Source organism: Hemicordylus capensis, chromosome 4 (assembly GCF_027244095.1).
Source record: "Hemicordylus capensis ecotype Gifberg chromosome 4, rHemCap1.1.pri, whole genome shotgun sequence".
NCBI lineage: Eukaryota > Metazoa > Chordata > Lepidosauria > Squamata > Cordylidae > Hemicordylus > Hemicordylus capensis.
Window position 1 is genome coordinate 258,012,055 of NC_069660.1, and position 25,299 is coordinate 258,037,353.

The following is a 25,299-nucleotide window of genomic DNA, read 5'->3' on the forward strand; positions in this document are numbered from 1 at the left end:
CTGCCTAGAGCTGCCTGCTCAGGGCTATATAGGGTTCTGCCAGTGGCGGCGGGCCCGCCACCAGCAGGGTCACCCCTTTGGGGAAGCCACTTCGGGAGATAGTGAGGGTGAGGGCCAGGTCTCTTGGCCTAGGTATTTGTATATGGAGGGGGCATTTAATAGTGGAGCTTCTGTTTTAATTTGTTCTGGGTGAGATAATCTTATAATGTGTCTGGGCTTAACTGGAGTTGGGGAGACAGGGGGGCATGTCCACTGACTGTGGGGCAGCCATTCCGGTCATGGAGGGGAACAGAAGAAGTAATGTTGGCAGGTCAGAGGGCCATTACAGGGGAAGGGGACTTGGAACTCTAATAGCTGTTTCCCCTTCTGGCTGTCCTGCCAGCCATTTGACCTTGGGGAGCAGTGCCGATCACCCTTGGAACCTCACCTTGCTCCTCTATAATTCCAGGTCGGTCCAGAACAAATCAGAAACCATCCATGATTTGATTCTGGATGAAGGTGCCGACCTGGTATGTATTACAGAGACCTGGCTGGGGGAGGCTAGGAGCCCAGTGTGGTTCCAGCTTCTTCTTCCAGGGTACTCTGTTGAGGAGCGGGTGAGGGACCATGGGCGGGGAGGTGGAGTGGCTGTGGTCTTAAAGACACGTAAACCTCTACAATTCCTATGAAATCAGCCCTTTGCTTATTTGTAATCTGGGTGCACCACCCTTGGGGCACTGCCACCCAACCCACTGTTTTGCCCTTGAAGCCCCACATAAATAAGTTGAAAGAGTGAAGAGAATGATGAACAAAAATGACACTTATTTTTTTGGCACAGTTATTTGAGAATTTTGCAGTGGGTGTGAGACTATCCCTGTGGCACTAGCACAGCAGCACAACCCATTTGTGGATTCAAGCAATCTTTCAATAAAAACACTCCCTCCCCATGGAACAGTGACCACAGGTCATTTGAGATAGTAAGATAGACCAATGAACTGCCTTGGTACTATGGAACAGCTTCAAATGTTCATTTAACTGAAGTGGAGTGAGCCGTAGCCAAAACAAATCAGCCTACTGTTCAGAATTGTTGAGATTCATCATCACTGCATTTAAGAAAGTGCAAAACCATGGATCATGGTTACAAGAAAGAGAGAAGCAACTAAGATTCCTGGGGATGTCAATAGATTGACAGGGGTATCCCCCCCCTCCTTTTGTTTCCTGTAGTCCCAGGTGGATGACCTGTCCCTGCAATGGCAAAAGTTGTGAATCACTGGCTTAGACATCATGTCCCACCAAATTACATTGTGGCCTAAATTACATTAGACTGCTCAACTTGGGCAACAAATCTTAGACACCACTATAACTCATAAAAATCAGAAGAAAAACAAAATAGTTCCTCAAAAGACCCGTGAACAAGTCAAGAGATTCTTTCTAAACCTTTGGAAAGAAAAACCTATGTTATTTCAGAACTTTCCTAACCAGCTTCTCGAAAAGCTTCTCCACACAATTTATACCATGGCTTTTAGCAAGAGCTTTGGAATTGCATTGAGCTCCCAAAGATATTTGGGTATTTCTGTCTCCAAATGCTGTCTTCCAAATCCCTTTGCAAGGTCAGTTTGCATTTCAGTCACGCTGAATACAACACATACTTAACTAAACCATTCATGCTCAACAGCTTTTTGCATATCTTATCTTCTGCTAATCACTCAGTGCCTCAGCTGGCGTGGAGAGAATCAGAGATGTCAGTTTGAATTGCAATGCTTTTCCGAAGAACAAAGCATCTATCCGAAACACAGTCATTTTGATTTGGAAACAAAAATCTCTGTTTTTTAATTCTTGATTTTGTTTTGATTACAAAACTCCCGAATTGCCATTTTGGGGCACAAAACGTTTTGTACCCGAATCGAAATGCACAAGCCTACCCTAGGGCTCCATATTGTCTCCAATGTGGTTTAATACCTACATGAAACTTCTGTGAGAGATCATCAGGAGATCTGGTGCAGGGTACTATCAGTATGCTGATGACACCCAAATCTATTTCTCCATGTCAGCATCATCGAGAGACGGCATAACCTCCCTAAATGCCTGCCTGGAGTCAGTGCTGGGCTGCATGAGGGATAACAAACTGAGACTGAATCTGGCTAAGACGGAGGTACTGATTTTGTGGGGTCGGAACTTGAGAGATGATTTTGATCTGCCTCTTCTGGATGGGGTCACACTTCCCTGGAAGGAACAGGTATGCAGTCTAGGGGTGCTTCTGGATCAGAGCCTCTCCCTGATTTTCCAGGTTGAGGCAGTGGCCAGAGGTGCCTTCTATCAGCTTCAGCTGATACGCCAGCTGTGTCCGTTTCTTGAGGTGAACAACCTCAAAACAGTGGTCCATCTGCTGGTAACCTCCAGACTGGATTACTGTAATATGCTCTATGTGGGGCTGCCCTTGTATGTAGTCCAGAAACTACAGCTGGTCCAGAATGCTGCAGCCAGTCTGGCCTCTGGGTCATCTTGGAGAGACCATATAACTCCTGTATTGAAGGAGCTACACTGGCTGCCGATATGTTTCCGGGCAAAATACAAGGTGCTGGTTATAACCTATAAAGGCCTAAACAGTTTGGGCCCTGGGTATTTAAGAGAACGCCTTCTTCGGCATGAACTCCACCACCCACTGAGATCTGCTGGGAAGGTCTGTCTGCAGCTGCCACCAGCTCGTCTGGTGTCCACTCAGGGACGGGCCTTTTCCGCTGCTGCCCTGAGGCTTTGGAATGTGCTCCCTAGTGAAATAAGAGCCTCCCCATCTCTGACAGCTTTTAAAAAGTCTTTAAAAACACATCTCTTTACTCAGGCTTTTAATTAATATTGTTTTAATGGTTTTAATGCTGTTTTAAAATATTCTTTTAAAAAAATTAAATTGTAATGTGTTAATTTTTTTTTCCATTTTTGTCTTAACTAATGTTTTACTTTATTTTTATTCTGTTGTAAACCACCCAGAGACGTAAGTTTTGGGTGGTATTAAAATGTTTTAATAAATAATAAATAATAAATAATCATCTTGTGGAATTCTCTGCCACAAGATTTGGTGATAGCCAATAACCTGGATGGCTTTAAGAGGAGTTTGGATAACTTCATGGAGGAGAGGTCTATCAACGGCTACTAGTCTTAGGGCTATAGGCTATCTCCAGCCTCAGAGGCAGGATGCCTCTGAATACCAGTTGCAGGAAAGTAACAGCAGGAGAGAGGGCATGCCCTCAACTCCTGCCTGTAGGCTTCCAGCAGCATCTGTTGGGCCACTGTGTGAAACAGGATGCTGGACTAGATCGGCCTTGGGCCTGATCCAGCAGGGCTGTTCTTATGTGCTTATGTTCTTAAGGAGATTGCAAACCAACCAGAAGCCAGTGCCAGAAAACCAATCAGCAAGGGGAAAACAGGCCTCAGAATGGCGCTCAGAACATTGAAATGTTTCAATCAAAATGGTATTGTTCTGCTCCAAACTCAAAACAGGCCTTTCTTTTTCAAGTCATTTTGTTTTGAGCTTGAAACTCTCAAAACAGCCTGTTTTGAGTCAAAACATTTTGCGGTCGAAACCTTTTGCAAATCCCTTCTTCTTAGCCTAGTCCTGCATGGGATGAGCAGGAGAGGTCTGAGGTTGCAAGGAAGGAAGGATGTCCGTGCTGGTAGAAGAAGGGATCGAGTTACTAAGGGGCGAAATTGGCATGGGGATTTGAGGGAAGTATGGAGGGCATTGCTATTTTCCACACCGACACCTACAACTAACCACTCTAAGGGCAGGATTCCTTTACTCACAGCCAACCAGGGGGCAAATGTAGCACTAAATCAGCACTAAATAGCCACTGCCAAGTGCTGGTGTGAATGATGGATGGGACAAGTAAACAACTCATAGATGGAGAAAACCATAGTCTGGTTCTTTCTGACATAGGGTTTAATCTGCCTACTATTAGCCTTGCCTATGGTCCATCCGCCCAGCCCCAAGAGGCACCACTGACCTCAAATGGAAGGGCTTTCTCATTAGGCACTTTGCCAGGGAACAATAGTCTTTCCTCGGTCTTGGTGTGTTCTGGCAGGGCTGGCCCTAGAATAAATAGTAGCCTGGGTGAGGAACGCCATTGGCATCCCTCCCATCGCTAGTTTATCAGTGTTCCTTCCTCCCATCTCATGGCTGACAGTACACTTAAAAAACAAGCTCAACTCTGTGCCTCTCCAGCTAGGTGCCATGAGTACCTGACTAGTTCAGCCACCCCCTAGACCAGCTCTGAGTTCCAGCCAGAACTTCTAACTCTGACTTGATGACTCCTTATGGATCAGCTCTGAAACGTTGTGCCATTCTCCACATGGATGTTACTAGTCTATACAGTTGCATGGAGGAATTTGTGGAATGGCCCTTAGTTCCTAAACAATTTATTTTTCTACTCAGTTGATTTTAGCAGGAGAGTTCATGGCCAGCAAAGACTGTTAGAATCACATACTGCATTTGACTTGAAAGCTTAGATTTGTTAATAATCATTCCATTACCCACAATCCTTTGTCAAGTAAGGCTGTTATGCTGTAGAATGAATTTTTGGTCTTGAGATTAAATAGGCACCATAGCTGAGTAGAACTGCCTCTGCTATCCACTATTGCACAGAAGGCCTTATTGATTTGTTTGCTCTGTGAAGTATAATCAACAGTATCCTGTAAAAACTACTCAGGAGATAAATTGGAGAATGCAGCTGGCAAGAGATATTTGGGAGGCCTGTCACTCAGTAAATGCAAACTTAAAACCAATAAATTGAAATGAAGAAAATGTTCACTTGGGATACTGGGTCTCTTCCAAGTTTAATAGACCAATCCAGCTATAGTATAAATTCCTAGTTAACAAGAATGGGTATATCATGGTGTGTGTTTGTGTGTGTGTGTGTGTGTGTCCCTAACGCTAAGAACATTTCCTTGGAGTTTTGGAGCCTTGAAACTTTTTCATGGTCTGCATGCCTGAGGTCAACAGCAGTTTCTCCTCAGGGACCAGCCAAGTGGCAAATGATGACATTAGCTGACATCTAGACTAACACTGCATTAGTGCAAACTAGTTGCACTAGCTAGTTCTGCTAGGTTGGGAGCTTGCTTTCCAGACTAGTCTTGCACTGGTGCAACAGGGTGTTCTACAGTTCTACTAGAACCCAGAAAGCCTTGCTTCCCCACCCCACACCTATCCAGACAAATGCAGCAAAAATAACTGGCTATGGTTTCTCCCTCCCAGCATCATTTTAGCTTTCAGCAATGGATGGTGAAGAGATTTGATTGGGGCAAGATTCTAACTTCTTGGATGTCCTTAAGATTAAATTGTAAAGGAATCCAACTGCTTTCCAAAACAATTTGTTTTATGTCGCTCACAATGACCAGTGTGGTCTAAAGCACAGGATGAGGGAAAGGGTTAAACACACTGCCCAGTGCTGCAGCCCTTGTTCAAAATGGCTGCATGCTTGTCTTTTCTTTGTGAAATAGCACACAGTACATGTGGTTCTGTGGCAGAGATTAAGAGTTAAATGCCTCTTCCCTATAGTTCTGATTCAGGCTGTGTCTTCTGTGAAAGTTGTTTTATTTATTGAAGGAAGAACTAAACATGCAGCTGCATAGCATGTGTGTTAAGTAATGAGCCTAAACACAGGCAGCCCAGCATGAGCTAGGCTGCACATGTGAAGCGCCTAGCCCCGCTTTTGAGCCCAGCATTTAGCTGAAGTAAAATCAGTCTCTGGTTTGCTTAACCTTGGCCAGAAATCGTGTGCACAATCGCCACCAGGTTCAACAGCTTCCTCCTGGCCTGCTGCCACTTCCGGCAGCAAGCTGGGGGGGAAGGAGTGGCCTCACTCAGCGTGGCAGCTGCTGTGATGTGAGCAACTTCTGTGCTGGTAGCAGAAGGCACCCTGGGATGCGGGAGGAGGAAGTGCTCCCACTCCCAGCTCTTGCCTTCATGAGGTTGCAGAGTGCAGCAAAGGCAAGAACGGCCATCACTCATCTGCTGGGGAAGGCAAGCAAGTTTCTGCCTTCCCCATAGCCTGTGAAAGCAGCGGCTTAAGATCTTGTGCATGACCTTAATGCCGAGTTTGACCCTTAATCTGGTTAAAGATCAAACTTTTAAAAATTGTTCCTTAGCTATTCTAGATAGTGACCCAAACGTTGGCACCATCTATTCCGTAAATCTGTCTCTATGATCAAGCAAAAAGTCATATTGTTATTGCTCCCTCCATTAGGCTTGTGGCAATTTCTGTATTATGGAAAGACCTAGTGATCAATGTATTTGCCTTTTAGTAGCTGGTTAGTGAGAGCCAGATTTATGAAAGAAAACACAACACATTTGGTAATGCTGTCTTCTCTCTAGGAAGCCCAACTGTTTGTTATAAATTTATTTATTTAATTAAAAAAGTTATTGCCTACTATATGACTAGCTCTGTGTCCTCTGTGTTAGCCCTGGTCACAACAGTCTTTATCTTTCCAACTATGCAAATATATATTTAGAAAGCTGCACCTTAAATCAGCAATTTATGTAGCAAATCCAGGAGTGGCTTTTCAAGAGGTTTGCTTAAGATGCACTGCTAGGCTCTCATGCATCAGAGTGAGGTGCTCACCTCAGGTACAGGTGTGAGGACGGGTACAGTGGATGACATGCATTGGCTCCCGCTCACCACGGGCACCACCCTACCACTCCTCCTTGCCACCTGCTGCCCCTGCCTTTTCTCCATGGGGGCATGTTTTTAATTTCCTCCTCTTTGCCCCATTGGGGTGTACCTCTTCTTTTCCCATTTCCCCTAACACACGGTCAGAGGCGTAACTAGGGAAAACAGCATCCGGGGCAAGCACTGAAATGGCGCCCCCTCCCCCCCCCCCAACATACTACATTATACTTAGGTTTTTCCTCACAAGTGCCCGCCGCCGCCGCCAAGCCAGGCCACTGACAGGCTGCCAGGCACCAGCAAAGCAATGGGGGGGGGGGGCAGGCGGCGCGGAAGGGACCGCTCATGGGGGAGGGGGCGCCGACGCGCTCCCTTGACTGCTGCAGTGCTGCTGCACTGAGCAGGAAACATTTGTATTAACAAAAAATAAATTAAAAAATTTTTTTTTCTCATGGCGGCACCCTCCACGTGACCAGAAAAGATGGCGCCTGGGGCACGTGCCCCCCCTGCCCCCCTATAGTTACGCCTCTGCACACGGTTGAAATGCCTACCTGGCATAGTAGCATGGTATAAGAGTGCTTGCTTGCTGCTGTCACTACATAGTCTGATCATAGCCTGATCAACATAGCCCGATCCTTCTGACCATCTGTGCACATATAAGTTATGGAGGGTCATATTGTCCACCACAGGAAGCAAAACGTCTTGGACCATCGCTATGTTGGAAGTGAAGGACTATACGCTGTCTCTTGTCTCAATGACATAGGAGGACAGACTAGTGAGTCAGAGGGCTAGAGAGGTCAAGACATTGGTCATCCCTTCTCTATTGCTCTGACACTATCCCTTTGATATGTAGTTTGCTAATCTCAGGGACTTCCTTCCTTCCAGCCACTTCCTTGCTCTTCCCTTCCTTTTCCCTTCCTTCTACCTTGTAACATGCAAGCTCCTCTCCCCTGCACCATGTGTGCAGAGAAGCAGAATCCATCTGCATCCAGCTAGATAGATAGATTAGAGATCCCATCTCCTCATTTTTCTATCTAGAATGGAGTTCTCTAATAAATACTACTTATATTGATTTGAAACTATAAACTGAGTTACTTTACTCTCAGCATACACACATGCCTAACTAAATTCTGCTGTGTTGTGCCTCTGTGCACTCTGCTATAATGAAAAAGGGTTTCTCTTACCAGAGAGAAATCCCAACACCCTGATCGAATCTTATCTTCAAATGCCTCTCTCTGTAAGAAGCTTTTACTGCCATTCTTGAGACATGTCTTTGGATTCATTGAGAAGTGCCATGTGATGCTGACTGACATAAAGAGCAAAGAAGCACTGGTGCAGGAAGGGGAGCAGACTAAAAGGAATTCCCAACCAAATGCATCATTGCAACAGGAAAAGGGCAATTTCTGATTACCTCCTCTTCCCCAGGAAGCCATCTGTGCCATCCAAAAATATGTCCCTGAGGGCTGCCTTGCTCTGTATTTGAGCCATTAATGCCAAGCCCAGCTCCATGCAGATGGGTTGCTAAGGCATTCATTGTTGGACTCTCATACATCTGGTTTCTTTGGTGTCTGACAGTCAGTGTTCATACCAAGTCAAGAGTTTCAATGATTTGGTCTAATGATTCTAGACATAATTTGATCTAGTAAAAGGGTCATTTTTATAACCTCAAACTGCCACTGATCTATCTAGCTATTCTGGATCTTCCCCCACCCCCCCAGGTCTACTGTAAGGAATGAAACGTGAGAGCTACTGCATATTAAGTTTTGCCTCTGAGCCATGGGCCTTTTATAGCCTGCAGGGAATTCAAGAAGTGAAATTTGCCAAAATCAGATCTGAAAAACTACAGTTTTTTAGATAAGTGTTTAGCAGATGAGAGCTACAACAATATTTATTTTTCCAGCTTTGCAAAAAGCTCACCAGAAACAAAGGCAATTTAGATAAAAATATATTTTCAGAGTCTACCACAATGCCTTTCATAGACGAAGAACTAATAAAGTGTGTCAGCAAATAGCATACCTAAGGGGAAAGAGCTAACATGCAGCCGAAATTTATTGTCATTTTCCAGTTGCAGCAATTCTCATTTCTAGGAGTGAAGTGAAAAATAACAGCAAGAATGTCGATTTATTGCACTGGGAGAAAAAAATTAGTCTCGTCCTCTAAATGATTACTAGTAACTCTACATTGTATTCATTGTATATGGTCTGAAACTTTAATCTTTAAACATTTTGTGAAGTGCAAATAACAATAAAGCATTAGCTCTTCACCAATATAAAAAGACATTGAGATCAGTGCTCTCCTGCATCGCTCTCTTATGGTCTCTCAGGAGCCATCTTTAGAATAATGCCTCATTCAACACAATGCCAAAGTAAACTACATCTCCAGGCTGCATAGCACATTACAGTTTTCCCATACAGAGGTTATCTAATATATGGTGTGAAATGGGCCTTAAAATGTGTGTTCCATCAGATATTTAGCAGTTGATTTGGTAATATCCTAATAGAACAACACCAGGTAAATGCATTTTCCTGGTAATGGAATGCACATAAATCCTGAGTAGCAAGCTGAGCAATCTTTTCTTGAAGAGGAGCATAAGGGCACTCATCAGCAATGTATAGGTTTCCCACACTGTATGAGTTTATTTACAGCTTATTGCTTAGATTTGTATCCTACCTTTCCTCAGAGGAACCTAGGAAAGCACACATGATAGCTTCCCCCAATTCTATCTTCACAGTGATCCTATGAGATAGATTAAGTAACAGATAGTGGCTAGCAGAAGGTCACCCATTAATCTTCACAATTGTGGAGATCTGAACCCAGGTCTTCCCAGTCCAGCTCTATCAATTGCCTTAGTAGACTACATACAGGGATCAGTTGATGACAATTTATTTGTATGTGAAAAATGCTGGCTTGTCTATATTAATTCCTTATTTTCAGAATTTCATAATTGAAACAAGCAGATTATTAATTAATCACTGAATCCAGGTACATCACCGAGCACATTATTATGAAACCTAGTAAATGACTGGGATTCTTACATTGGTCCATGAATGCACAAAACCTTATTGCAGAGCTGCAGTATGTTTAAGGCACAGTGTGTTTTTAGCTTTCTACCATTGTAAAATTTCAATATTCTGGTATTTCAAAAAACCTTTTGAGTGGGGCTAGGGGGATAATTGCCCCAGGTCCCACACATTGGAGGAGGGGGGCGGATCCAAAGTATAGTTCCATGTTTGAAATGACAAGACCAATCCTTTTCACTAGACCGGTGCCATTCAGAAAATATGGATTCAGATTTGGGTGATCCAAATTTGAAAATATCTGATTCGGATTCTATGGACTCTGGCAATATTGGATCAGATTCGGAATTCAAATACAAATTCTGACTTAAATTTGGATTTCCCCCCATAGTGATCAAAGTGGAAACTATAGTCCGGAAAATACAACTGTTATAGAATGCATTGTCAGATTGGTTTCTAGAACAACTCAAAGGGACCATATAACACCAGCTTTTAAAGAATTTCACTGGAATTTCAATGTTTCTGAGAGAAAAACAATGGTTAAAACCCTGAACAACTTAGGTTCAGACTCCAGGGAACTTAAGAGAGCACCTCCTTTGTCATGAACCCTGCCACCTATTAAGATCATCTGGGGAGGTCCAGTTATGATTGCCACTTGCTCGTCTAGTGGTGACTCAGGACTGGGCCTTCTCTGTGGCTGCCCCAGGGCTTTGAAATGCACTCCCTATCAGAATAAAAACTTCATCTCTGATTGCTTTAAAAAAGATCCTTAAGACACACCTGTTTTCTCAGACTTTTAATTAAAAATAATTTTTACTGTTTAATTGTTTTACACTGTGATATTAACTGTTTTACTCTGTGAAATTATTTTTAATTGTTTTTATTTTGTGCAAGTGTTTTGTTTTTACTTTAGTTTTATTTTGTAATTTGGACTATGTACTGTATGTATGAGAGAGAGAGAGAGAGAGAGAGAGAGAGATCAGGTGGTATACAGAGGCGTAACGATAGGGGGGCCAGGGGGGCACATGCCCCGGGCACCATCTTTTTGGGTCATGTGGGGGGCGCCACCATGACCCCCGCCGATCCAATTTTTTTTTTTTTTTTTAAATTAATACAAAGTTCTCCGGCTCAGCAGCGTCGGCGCCCCTCCCCCACGAGCACCAGCGGTCCCTTCCGCGCCCGCGCTCCCCCATTGCTTTGCTGGCCTGGCTGGCTTGGCAGGCGGCGGGCACCACAGTGGGCGCCTTTCATGCATTGCTCACTGCTGCTTGCCTTGGCTGAGGTGCTCTGTCTGGAACTTCAGGCCAGCCACAGCCAGAAAGAGGCCCTCTAGTGGCTTGGGTCTCTAGTCACGCATGCACGCACGTGCGACTCGGCCAGCGTGCCGAGTCGCGCTGCGCATGCGTGCGGATGCGTCCGTCCTCCCAGCTTGGTTCGCCCACGTGGTGGGCTGGTGGCGTGGTCGCGGAGGAAAGCGTCGTTGCTGGGGCTGGGGCTGCAGCAGGCGCAGGCAGGACGAGGACACACATGCCCCTCGCTCTCTTGCCCCCGCCGCGACCTTACCCAGGCTTGCAGCAGCCAGGCTGCAAAGCACCATCCCCGCCAGGGCCCAGGCTCCCATCGCAGCACGTCCAGACGGCTTCCCGAGACACGGCGGCGGCGTGGCCCCAAGCGACGCTGCGGGAGTGGGCGGGTGCAGCAGAAGCCGGCGGGCTCTAGGAAACTGGATCCGAGGGGCCACCTCCCTTTCTCCCAAGACGCGAAGAACAGCTTAACCCGGTCGCTGCACAAAACGCTCTCTGACTGAGCCTCCTTGATCTTCGCCGGCGTTAGCAGGACCGGCATCCTCCGCCTCTGTTCAGTTGGCAGTGCAGGGGTGATTGGATAGCAACCGGGCTACCGACCCTCCAGCATTGGCCTGGTCTCCCCAAGAATTGGCATCAACCTCAGAGGTGACTATTGAAAGGAATCCTGGCGATTTTAGCGGCTTAATATTGTGGTAAATAATGTTGGGGTGGGGGATAGTGTGAGTGAAAAAATCGGATCCCCAAGAATCCCTTCGGTCAGTGCTGGCAACCCTAACCTGGGCACTGGCTTTTCATTACAGACCAACATTTTGCTAAGTGGACAGAGGTGAGCAGATCAGTATATGTTTATGGGGAATTTTTTTTAAAAGGTCCTAAGGAATATATGGTTCTCTGAGTTAGAAATATTTTATTTCCTCTGTGAATGCTTGAATTTGTTTTTGGTGAATTCTAAATAGCCTCTATATTTAACCCCAAAATGGATATATGTATTTCTGTCTTCAAGGATTATGTTATATGGTTGGTTTTTAAATCCTGTGGTAGTCTCTGAATGTGTGGTGTGCACCTTCATGTTGTGTATGGTGTGTATACATATTGATGGAAGCATGTATTTAATCTTAGATTTACAAACCCACATTTAGCCATGGAAGTTTGGTTTACAAGTTGTGTTAAACATTGGAGTAAACAAATTGTTTTGCAGTTTTTATTTTTCTCTAAACTCAACAATAACAGCCATTATTGCTAGCTTGATGAACTGTGAATACTAATAAAATTATATCTGCTTTAATGGAATTACAATTAGTACATGGATTAAAAAGGATGGCATGAGGTGGACCAGAATGGGTAAAAAATTGTCAATTTGGAGTTCAATTAGACATTTCTTTTAAAAAAAGATATACGCAAATGCAGAATTACTAATGGGCTTTTAGCATGATGAGATTTTAAAAAGTGCTAACAAATGCAACAAGCGACACATTTACTTCTAAATGTGCTTTGTTTGAAATAATTGAATCACGGTGTGCAGGTTTTTCCCCAGACTTGTTTATCTTCTTTCCTTCCAAACAGAAGATTTTCATTGGAGTGAAATCCTTCAGAAACAGTTTTGTTACAGCAGCACCGGGAAGACATTTTAAAATGCAAACCCAGACAAATTGGATGAGGAGTTTGATTTGTGTCAGTCATTACTCTTTTCTTCCATCGGCTGGATTCAGTATTCGTTGTCCTGATTCTGAGCCATATGAAATCCATCTGTTGATCCACAGGGTTGTTGTGAGGAAAACCTAAGTATAATGTAGTATGTATCATCATTGCATCATAATTCTGATGTTTGAGATACAGGCCAACTCCACAGGGTTGTTGTGAGGAAAAACCTAAGTATAATGTAGTATGTATCATCATTGCATCATAATTCTGATGTTTGAGATACAGGCCAACTCCACAGGGTTGTTGTGAGGAAAAACCTAAGTATAATGTAGTATGTATCATCATTGCATCATAATTCTGATGTCTGAGATACAAGTTTTCTGAAACATGTGTGTCAGTCAGATGTATGTTGGGGGGCGGGGGGGGGGTGGCGGGGGGGCACAATTTCAGTGCTTGCCCCAGGCGCCGTTTCCCCTAGTTACGCCTCTGGTGGTATATAACTAGAGATAGATAGACAGATAGATCATTGCCCTATCAGTACACAGAATCTGATATGTAGAATATCTTTGGGAGAGTGTATTCACTGTCCTATTTCAGAAAAACTGAGTGAGATGGATGAGTTACATCCATTTTAATTTTTTTAAAAAGAAAGATAGTCTTTTATTTTTGCAAAAATTATTGAAAATAAATAACATACTTGAATGTTGTCATTTTAGAGATTAATGGTTAATGTAGATATAACTGAGATCCTATATGTGAAATACTAAGTATTACAGAGTCACAGTAAAGTTAATTTCCCCCCTCTCCCCAATATACACACAGAGGGCTTGTGTAATTAATTGAACGGTGTATGTGTAATCGCTATTCCTTTGGTTAAATGAAGAACTGATGCTCTTACAAATTTTCTCATGCACTTCAAAGCATAGGAATTACAAATTAAGTATAAGTTAAGGAGCCTGCCTTAACCTCTGTACCACGTGAGCAATAAACACCTTCTAAGTAAAGCACCAAAACTTTCCATTCAGTCTTCTTCCTCCCTACATTGGGGAAAAAGCTAAAGTTGGGTTCAGGTAAAGTGTGCCATCAAGTTAGTATGCTCAATAGTAGCTCACCTTAATGAGCCAGGGGGACCAAGTGAGGTGGAGCTGCCTCTGGTTTCCAGAAACTCTGGTTGTGCCTCTCAGCCATGCTGCCTGCAGACTGGCCATTTATCACGTAGAGCTGTGGAGGCTGGTTAATCATTGACAAGCCTACACAGCTCTACCTGATGAATGGCCAGCCTGCAGGCTGCATGCCTCTCATTAATGATAGGGCAGGATAGAAGATTTTGTTAAGCATCTCTAGTCAATAAAAGCAAAGGAAGAAATTTTAAAAAATCAGATGAGGTGCTCACACAATTTCAAAAACAGCCCATATGGCCTTTTTGAAACTGCCATTTGTATCTTTGTCAGTGGGTTAGCAATTAGAACTATTCTGTTGCTATCTGTTGGACATTTCAGAGCTTCCCGGTGAGGTTTTTTGGATATTTTGTTTACAAGCTTTCTCCTCCACAAGACATCCTGCTGCTTTATTCTGATATTTTTGTAAAAACAGACACACACAATTTATCGTCCAGTTTATTTTATTCTCTCCAGCAATGTACTGTCTTGTTAATCAAATACCAACAATACCACAGTGTTCAGGGATCCAATAAATACGTGTGTGTAAAAGCTGGTGCATGAAAGCTCTAAGCAAGTGAACATTCCAGAAATATCAGACACAATTGGAGTTTCTATTTAACGTGGAGGCGTAAACCAGCTGAATGAACTCTAAGAATAACGTTTAACTCCAGGTTGTACCTGAATGTTTGCACAAGGAGGAGAGGGGCAGTTTCCACCAATCTGCCTTTCCCCTGGTGTATCCTGTGACCCCTGAAAAATCTACCTCTAGATTTTCTGGACTACAGGACACAGTACAAGGAAGGGAGATCAGCAAAAATTGCCTCCTTTGTGCAAATTGAGCTTTTTCTTTTTGTAGAATACAAGCTTAAATCTATTGATGGCTGACATTCTAAGCAGCATGATACAGGTGGTTCTGAACATGCCACTGTGGCTGTCTGAAACAACACCCGTGGTGTTGCACAAGAGTCTCTTGTATTAATACTTAAAATGATGCAATTTCACCTTAGTGATACTACGTTAAGAGAAGTCTTGGACATCCTTTCGTGAAAGTGCAATTGCACCATTTTTAGTGTTTGCACAAGAGCATTGATGTGCAAAATGAAAGGTGTTGTTTTAGTTGTGCAGGGTTCAGAACTACCTGGGTTGCATTGTGCAGGATGTCAGTCACTGGGTGCCATTGAGTGGAAATTGTATGGGGATGTTTTGGGGCAAAGTCTTTTGTTTTGTTTTCTTCGCCCCATAGGGAATTTGGGTCTACATTTGCGAACCTGAAGTTACAATCTGTTGCTTTGCTTCAGTCTTGGTTGCTATCCCATAAAATCCTACACTTAGAGATTTTATATTATCGTTTTATAAAAGAGGACTCTCATCATGCGATGAAATATCCCTGAAATTTATGTCAGTGGTTTTTTTCTCATGCAAGTGTCCCACAGTGCTGAAATAATGGATTGATTATTTCCATGTAGAAAATACATGATTTCCCCCTATTTTACCACATGAGGTTGCCGTTATAACAATGGCTGGATCAGGCACTGCTTTCCCCAGACAGCCTACTCCATGTGATAAAGATGTAATGTGCTGTGAGCACACACATCTCTGTCAGTGTGCTAGACTCCTTGATTATGAGAAGGCACAGTTTGTCCAGACTGTTCCCTTACATGTGGTCCAAATACCACTTTGGACTGGAGGTGGTTAAGATTAACTCAGCCCCCTTGGACAGCATGCTGAAGGGGAGATGTGCACACTTATGTCATACATCTGTATTACATGGGGCAGGCCAGTTGGGCAAAGTATCATCTGAACAGGCCCAAAATGTTTATAGGGCTGTCCACAATTATGCAAGCTTGTTGTAATGATTTGCACCTTGGGTGGTCAGGAAAAGTGCTGTGACTATTTTTCCACTAACAAAATCCTGATATTTTGCTCCTTGCCCCTTTCATTTAGCTGGGTTTTGGAATTGTTTCTGGGGACCCTACCAGGCATAAACAAACGAAAGACAAGCTTTTGTTTCTGAGAAAAATCCCATCCTAAAAATTTCCATATCAACCACAGGAATCCTGACCATGGAAGTAGGATCTTATGCGTGTGCTTAGGACAATTAAGGCACATTTGATTTCATGTCCAAAATATAAGCATAGCCATATTGAATATGACTTTTATTCCATAGCAGAAAGGGAATGCTTCTCTTATATTGCCTGCTTTTTTAAAAAATTGTTTTTTGTGTGTCATAACAAACCAAATGACAATTCAGTTAAACTGAAGGGCGTTGATTGTGGTTAACAGGATTAAGTTGTCTTAAATCCCAGTTCTATGCACTAACTAGCTATGGATTGGCATGTTAGTCTAGTTAGACATATATCACAAGATCACACTGTGTGGAAAGCAGAAAAGCAGAAGAACTGACTATTTTAAGACTGCTGCACTAACAAGAGGAAGATCTGCTGAAGGGATGAAAAGCAATACAACTGTTAATCCACAGCTTTGGAAGGATATGATGTACTAACTCCATCTGTTGTGTACCTGGTCAATGTGTTCTGCACTAGTTTGCTTATGTAAACATGCAGGAGTTGCCTTCCCATCAAAGCATGTACAAATTCTGTTTTGATTACTAGGATGTATATAGTTTCAGAGTACCTAGATCCTTGCAATCTGTGCAAAAAACCCAATATGCTCCAATTTAATAAAATAATCTATCGTAAAAGCCACACACATTTAGGCCATATTAAAGGCATAGCCAATTTCAGTCTGCCCTTACTGAAGCTTTATTGCATTGCTTCGATTAGAGAAATAAGTGGGGGGTGGGGGGTGAGGGTTAATGAAACCCATCAGCCCATCCCCTAATTTCCCCCAATGTAGCCATATCATGCTTCCTTCCCCAATAGTATTCTCAAATAATAGCTAAAGGAGGGCAGAACAAAAGGGGAAAGTACCTGGCCACCCTGTAATTTGAGAACTGCTTTATATTATTCTATTATTCTATTATTATTCTATTAGTTCTATTATTATTATTATTATTATTATTTATTATTATTAATTCAGTTTCTATACCACCCTTCCAAAAATGGCTCAGGGCAGATTACACAGAGAAATAACAAACAAATAAATAAGATATTACAGCTTAAACAAGAAAGACTCCAGAAAAACCAGATTAAATAACATGGAACCACTCACAAGCAAAGCCTGGATATTTAGTGTTAATAGTCTTTTTAGCTGCAGATCATGCTCAGGTGATGAACTGTCAGATCCTTTCCATGTTTACTCAGATATAAGCCCCACTGAGTTCAAAATTGTTCATGTAAAAATGCCACACCCTTTCCTTATCTGGCTAATTTAGAAATCTTGAGCATCCAAGGTTCTGTTCTATAATATCACTCCAATTAGGGATGTGCATGGAACTGGCCAGGCCATTTCAGTTTGGATTTGAACCGACCCAGCCTGGCCTGGTTCCAGTTGAACCAGACCTGTTCTGGTTCAACCACCAGACTGGTTCAAACCAATTCACAGATCAGTTTGGGAGTCTACTCATAAAGAGGAATCCAGCGAGGATTCCGCTTTATGAGTAAAGGGCCAGAAGGGCTTCACTGCTGCTAAGGGAGGTGAGAGGGGAATCAGGGGTCCTTACCTTAAGTGGTAGTGGGGGGTTTCCTTTCCACCCACACCAGCCTCCTGCAGAGTAGCCTGTTTGTAGTAGTACAATAGTAGCAGGCACCAGCCTGCTGCCTGATGTGGACCTCTGTGCACACGCAGAGGCCAATTTAGTGAGGTCACTAACATGACCTCACTTTAGTAACCTCTCTAAAATGGCCTCTGCAGGTGCACGGAGGCCTGAACTGGGCCACAGCTGGCCTGAGCTACTCTGGAGGAGGCCATCGGGGTGAGGTAGTTGCCCCCACCCCCACCAACGCTCAAGGCAAGTACCCCTGACTTCTCTCTCACCCCCCCTTAGGGAAGCCCCACCCCAACCCTTTTCACAGAGAGGGGAATCCTCAATGGATTCCCCTTTATTAGTAGACTCCCAAACTGGTCCAGTTTGAACTGGGGCTGGGCTGGGCTGGGCTGGTTCAAACTCAGACTTGCACACTTTGGTGGGTGGCACCGCTCCAGTACAAAGCACAACCACTTGAACCACTCCAGTTTAAGTCTGACCAGGGTTCAAACCAGACCAGTGTTCACACCCCTAACACCAACACAGTAGCCTGCAAAGCTCTTTTATTTCAAATAATAATAATATATATGTATATCTGAAAATGGAAAAAGAAGAAGGGGGGGGGAGATAACAAAAAGATCCCTTAAGCATAACTTTAACATAAGATCTCAGATATCTATCTGTCTATCTCTCTATCTATTTATAACCTGGTGCCCCCAAAGTGGAGTTATGGGACTGCTGAAATCCCCATTATTCCCTATGGGAGGAAAGCTTAAAGATGTGCAAACTTCAGGAATTCTTTAAAAATCACCCCTTTGCCCAATTTCTTTGAAATCTGGGTGTTAGCTTCCTTGCACCCATTGGACACTACCACCTACCACAACCCACTCTGGACCACCCTGGTGCCATGTCCTCCCCTGGGGAAATATACCTAAGGCTGCTAGAAATCCCCATTATTCCCTATGGGGAATAACGACTCACTCTTTGGTAGATAGATTGCGCCTCTAGTGAAGATAGAATGAAGAAGAAATACATCCACTCCAAACAAATAGGATATAAGCTAAAAGCAATATGCAGATTGTTTTATCTTAATCATTTCCCCCTCTCAGGAATAAGATAGCCTGACAAAGACAAATGAACTACAGTGAAGAAGCCAGTATTTGGAAGCTGTATTCATTAGGACTGTGTGAAACTCTGAAGGGAACAGACTTGATATTTGTTTGTTTATTTATTTATTTGATTAATTAATTGATTGATTGACGTACTGATTGATTGCTATACCGCCCTTCCTAAAGATGCTCAGGGCGGTTTACACTAAAATAAAATATACATACCAATTAAAATGTTTTTTTTAAAAAACCATTTAAAAGCAGATTAAAATCTATATATTTCTCTTACCACCAACTGCGTAGGGAACTGTGTGGGGATGGGATGCATCTGGATGCATCTGGATGCCTTCTGGAACTCTCACAAGGTCCTGCAAGAGTTCCAACCATTGCCTTGGGAGGGAACGGCAGTGAGGAGGCAGGCGGGAGAGAGGAGGAAAAAGCCAAATAGAAGGGGAATCGGCAGAGTGAGGGAAAAGAAGAAAGAATGGAGGAAAAGAAGCAAAACTGAAGGGGAATTGGCAGAGTTGGGGGAAAGGAGGAAGAAAGGAGGAATCTGGACCCATTGCCTTGGGAGGGAACAGCATCGACAGGCAGCTGCCCTCAAGCAGCCTGACGGGAAGTACGGCCACTTTGGGAGCAGCGCAGGTGGGAGATAAATAATGGTGGCGGCAAGATAGCAGAGGAGAATGGGCCAGAAGGCGGGGGGGCGAGGATACTGAGCAAAAGGGGACAGGGGAGAGCAGACTGGGGCAGAAGGGGGCAGGGGGGAGAGGAGACTGGGGCAGAAGGGGGTGGGGGAGGTGGGCAGAAGGTTGGGGGAGTATACTGCCACACAGATGCTCTGTGTAGATTCAGCTAGTTAACATTAAAACTTAATGTCTTTAAAAGCCAGGCTAAAAAGATGGGTCTTTAAGGCTCTCCTGATATACTCCGAGGAAGATAATTGCCTCATATCCCCCAGGTGCTCATTCCACAACCTAGGGGCAACAACAGAGGGCCCTATCCCAGGTTTCCACCAGATGAATTGGTGGCACCAAAGACGGACCCCTCCTGATGATCTGTACGATTTAGTCTAATTAGATCTAGTTTGGCCCAATTCAGGTTGAACTGGGCCTGAACCAAAGCTAGATTCGGCTGAATTCAGCACTGCTTCTGGGTTCTGCTAATGGAAACGGTATGTGAACTGAGTGGCTGCATTGGGGCACATTGCTGGGGGCTGTACTGAAGTCAGTCACAAGTGATCCTATCCCAGAGACCAGGATAAGCAACAAAGTCGGGAGCAAGGTATTTTGACGCTTAGCTCCAGTATTCTATTCCCCTCTGCAGGAGTGTAGCTATAATTTGAGCAGATGGGTTCAAAGAACCCAGCCCCCTCAGCTTCTGAGGGACCCCCAGCTCCACCCCTCCCTATTTTCTTCATTATCTTCCTCACTCTGAGGGGCCACCAGAGAAAGGGGTAAGCACAGGCCTCCTCTTCCCTAACTACACCCCTGCCCATCTGGCAATTTTTGTGTGGCTAGAAACAGACTTTTTAGTCCACATTTTGACAGGCCACTACAAGTGAAGGCAGATATATCATTTAAAGAGCAGTCACAGTGGGTTCTTCATTGACGGGGTGAACTCACCTTGTGTTATTTGTATGACAGACAGACATATCAATAGTTAAATGCCATCAGACTTGCCTATTCTTTCACTAGTTAGATGGTTATCCAACTTTTTATTTTTCTTAATGTAATTTTTTAAAGCACTCTACATACTTCTTTAAAGCAACTCATGTTCATTTGTTCATTTATACATTCATCTTCTATCTAATTCTATCTAATTCATCTACTGTAATTAAAACCAACTATGTTTTAGCTTTACATTTTTTTAAATGTGGGATTGTGAAGTGGTGGCGTGGGGAGGATTGGTGGTATCACAGGAGCTGGGCAATCTGCACTCAGTTGCTAGAAAATCAGCAGGTTCCATAGCTGGCCTAGGCTCAATCCAAACTGAACTATGAACCACAACAAGAGTGATTGCAAACATGGCTCTAAAGGTGTCAGTTGTCTTTAACTGACTTTAACCTCAAGCCTCAGAGGCTGGATGCCTTGAATACCAGATGCAGTGCGGAGTAACAGCAGGAGAGAGGGCATGCCCTCACTTCTTGCCTCTGGGCTTCTCAGAGGCATCTGGTGTGGGCCACTGTGTGAAACAGGATGCTGGACTGGATGGGCCTTGGGCCTGATCCAGCAGGGCTGTTCTTATATTTTTATGTTCTTAATACTCTCAATACATAGGTGGGGCTTGTAGCATGAAGCATTTTGTGCTCATGTCATATGAAAACCTTTCACATGCGCGTACATTCGGATACGTGGGTTTTACTCAAGTCCTTTCCAGGTATTTCAGCACCAAAAGCAGGTCAGAAGTCCCACCCCAGCATATCATTCATTCCCTCCACCTCACCACTCATAGTTAAGTTGGTGTTCATCTGCAGGAGGAAATGCTATAACTGTGATAACGGGTGCTTCTGCAGTTGGCAGCCTGGGGTGATCCAGGCTGCTGATCATGGAAGCACCTGCCATCATGGAATATGCTATTTCCCTTTGCAAATGAACACCACTTTAACCGTGAGCACCAAGGTGGAAGGGGTGAGTGACATGCTGGGGTGGGACTTCTGAACTGCTTTTGGCACTGAAACTGCATAAAGCAATTTTCCCTCGAAACATCTAAATAGGGATTCAATTTCTATTCAAAGTGGTGTATAATCTACCTGTAAACCCTATACTGGCTAAATCCTATACTAACTGTAAATCCTACACTCTACACTGTGCAGGACAGAAGAAGCTTGTTATTTGCGGAAATGCTATCTGTGGTTCTGTATATCCATGGGGTGTCTGATTGATACCAGTTTTCAGTATCTGCAGATGTGGAAGGGTTAAAATGCATATATCCACAGTTTTTAGAGGGCTGGAAGTGACCACTGGAAAAGGTCACTTTTGGCCACCATTTTGTCTGTCAGAGTCATTTTGTGGCTCATTCCTTGGAGAGAAAAATACATTTCCCCCATGATTTTTCATGGTTTGGGGGGCATTTTGCAGCTTTGGGGATATTCCTGGACACATCCTGGGCACATGGAGCACAGTAAAATACAAAATCTCAAGGTTTTTTTCTCTGGTCTGTTGTGCTTTTTAAGCACTTTCCCTCTTTCCTGGAACCTAACTCCCATTTCCCATAGGAATAATGCCTCGTTACTCATGGTTCTGTTACGGGGGTAGTAGGTGAGGAACAGAACCCATGAGAATAACACAGTTTTCCTGTACATTCAATTTCATTTCCATCTATTCCTCGTTATCAGCATGTGCATGTTGTATAAATAATACTTGAGAGGCATAAGGTGATTTTAGAGTCATGAATAAAAAAGTGAGGGCCGATGAAATTGAGATGAACTGAGGATTCTTTGGCATTGCAGCAGCTGTAGTTCTAGCCTGTGTTTAAAAAGTCAGTGCTTTGAAGGCCTAATGTTCATCTTCATTATATGTGGAATGTCAGGAATGTAGAAGATTCTCTGTTTAAAATAGAAGATTCTCACTTTAAAATAGTTGCTTTCCAGGATCCTGTGTGGAACAATACCAATGGTACCCATTTGTCATACTCATGAATATAGCATTCAAAGTCTTTCTACATGGTTTGATTTTAACAGATACCTTTGAGACTTGGAGAAACAATAAGAACAGCAAAGTCCCACATTTATTAAATGTTGCTTGACTGGCCTATTAAGTGCATTGATAAACTAGAACAAGTTCAGAAGAAGGCAACAAAGAAGGTGAGGATCTGGAAACCAAGTCCTTTGAGGACGCCTGGGGAGAAGCAGCTGCTGGCTCCATTGCACAAAAATGTGCATGTAAAGGAACTGACGGAACTGTGGGGAGAGTCCTGCCGTGTACACAGAGCTGCTATTTACGTGCCTGCTTCAGTACTCAGAATCTCAGCCATTGTGAAGAAAACCTTACCTTGGATACAGCAGTGGCTACCATATTTTTGCAGTCATTCCTCCTCCCACCCTTAGCATCTTGGATTGATGCAATGTCAGGGCATTGGGGAGGGGGAAACATGGAAGCTGCCAGGGGACAGCTACCAGGAGGAGCTCTGATACTCATTTTACACTTTAAAAAGAACTAGCCTACCCGCACAGAGCATCTGTGCACTCTTTGGGGCCGGCTGCTCCCTCCTGCCCCACTCTCTCTTGCCCTCCCTTCCCCCCTCCTGCCCCACGCTCTCGCCCTCCCTCCCCCTCCCACCTGCCCCACACTCTCTTGCCCTCCTTCCCCGTCCCCTCCCTCCTGCCCCACACTTTCTTGCCCTCCCTCCTGCTCCCCTCTCTCTTGTCCTCTCTCCCCTTCTGTTCCTCTCCTCCTTCCCCCCCACCCGCACTGTGCAAATTACCTCAGTGGGTGGAGAACAGGGAACCTTCTCCCGGGTGGCAAAGTCCCGTTTCCCTCCCACCCCAGCCTCCAATGGGATTCGGCATCTGTTTCCCACTCACCCCTCTCACCGGCACGTCCTCCGGCTGTCCTGCCTCCAGCACCGCCTCCCATTCCCTGCGGCCAGGCCAGGCTGGGCCACTGCTGCCTCCTTGTCCTTACCCGGGATGGCCTGACCTGGCCAGGTCATCCCGCCGCCTCCCTGTGGCCAGCCGAGCCCGCCTCCTCAGGCTGTTTTGCGGCCCGCCGCTACCGCCCGCTGCCATTTTTCTTGCCTGCAACTCTCGCCCTTTGGTGGTGGAACTCTCGCAACCTGTTGCGAGAGTTCCACCGCCAAATCCTGGGCACGTATGCCGGCTAAGCGAATTAAATATATAGATTTTAAAGGAAAACAAGAAAAACCCTTTCCTGAATATCTGAATCAGCTCTATGAACATTAAATTGTTCGAAAGATGCCTTTGTGTTCCTAAAGCACACTCCACAGTATTGTTAATTTCACTGGAATTAATCTTTTTCTGGGTAATAATTTACATTATTGAACAAACTGAGTTCTCATTTCTGTAGTTAGCTTGAGTTTTGCAAACTCTCTTGCTACCAAGCCATTAGTTGCATATCCCATGTGGCTCATTTGAAAGGCTATTGAAAGGAAGTATTTATTAATATGTAAAAATAATTAGCCAGATCTGATCCCAAATTAAGGTGTATCTGAGATGCACTAGCTTGATGGCAGTTCTCAGTGGTAAAGCAAATGTCTAAATCTTCAAAGAAACTGATCTTACCTTGTAGCACCTTGTTATTTTGTTAAGCATCCTTAATGTCTCTGTGGACAGATATACGAGTTGTGTGTTGCAACTCTCAGCAATGGTTTACTGGAAATCAATTACTGGCCAGTTAGCAAGATGCAACAAGAAAAAGAATGTGGGATTACCAAAGGCATTCAGATATGTTTCCTTATAAAGTGATTGAGGCAGCTGTCTTGTAACTTTTACATCTAGAACAATCCTTTTGATCTGAGTATCATTGAGTTGGATCCAGACTTGTATGAGTGGAACAAAGCTTGCACAAGGAATCTGTTCTGTTCCTGGATCAGGGCATTGGTGACACAAGCTCTATACATGCCCGAGGCAGGGAGTCCAGTGCTGCTCCCCAACATGCACCCACTTCCACCTGATTTGGTGTGCCCCCTTTCTCACTTCCCTCCCACATCACTTTGCTGATTATGAAAAGGGGGATATTGCAGAAGAGGAATTGCTGAAAGGGCTCTATAGAACATTTATCCTACTGCCCTTTCAGCATACAGTGCCCTTTCAGCATACAGTTTCAGGGTGTGTCCCTACATGGATTATCCAAGTGAGATAGGTGGAGGGTTATAGCACCTTAGCAATAGTTGGCTTATGTCCAAATATACAGGTTGAGCATTAGGTTGAATGGTTTTGTTATTTTTATCATTATTACCATTACTATTAAATCTATTTGCTTTTCAGTCCAAGGCTTCTTGAAAGAGAGCTGGTCTTGTGGTAGCAAGCATGAATTCCCCCCTTTGCTAAGCAAAGTCTGCCCTGGTTTGCATTTGACTGGGAGACTACATGTGAGCACTGTTAGATCTAAGGGATGGGGCATGAGGCTCTGCTTATTTCCTCTCTCTTATTTCCTGTACTCATCAATCCTTTTGAGATATGAGCACTATCACCAATACTATGTAAAGAGATGTCCCCTGTTGAATCTAAAGTGCTCTTTACATTCCGAATGAGAATACATCAATTTCATTCTGTGACATCTGATCTATGCTCTAATCAGACCCAGCTGCCAGCAACCAGGCTTATATGGTTAAGTCTCTTTCCATCTCTAATTAGAGAGTGCGATGGTCAGCAAGTATGTTATACATCTTCAGGATACTTCCTCTCAGGGCAGATCTATCATTTTTTAGAATTTTGGCTCAGAAGTAGGTCAGATACCAATTAATGCTATCCAAATGTTGAGATTTGGGTCAGCCAGGCTATTTTTTCTAGCCTGTTTAATAAAGGATCATCAGTGAATGTGGTTGAATTCAGGTCATTTGGGAAATGGAAGGCCGATGGCCATGCCACTCAGAATGATGACAAGCACTTACATGGAAAGAAGACTTTGCTTTATTATGACAGCCAGCTAAATCATTATATTTATCTTCCTGTATAAACCTCAATACATTGCACAAATATTTTATTTTCCACAGATGATTGTTGAATCCTGGTGGTAGAAGTTGATTAGTTTCATTAAAGCGCAAATTTCAAATACTGGGCATCTTATAGATACAGTTAGTGTCAAGTTATGGGGAGCTCTGA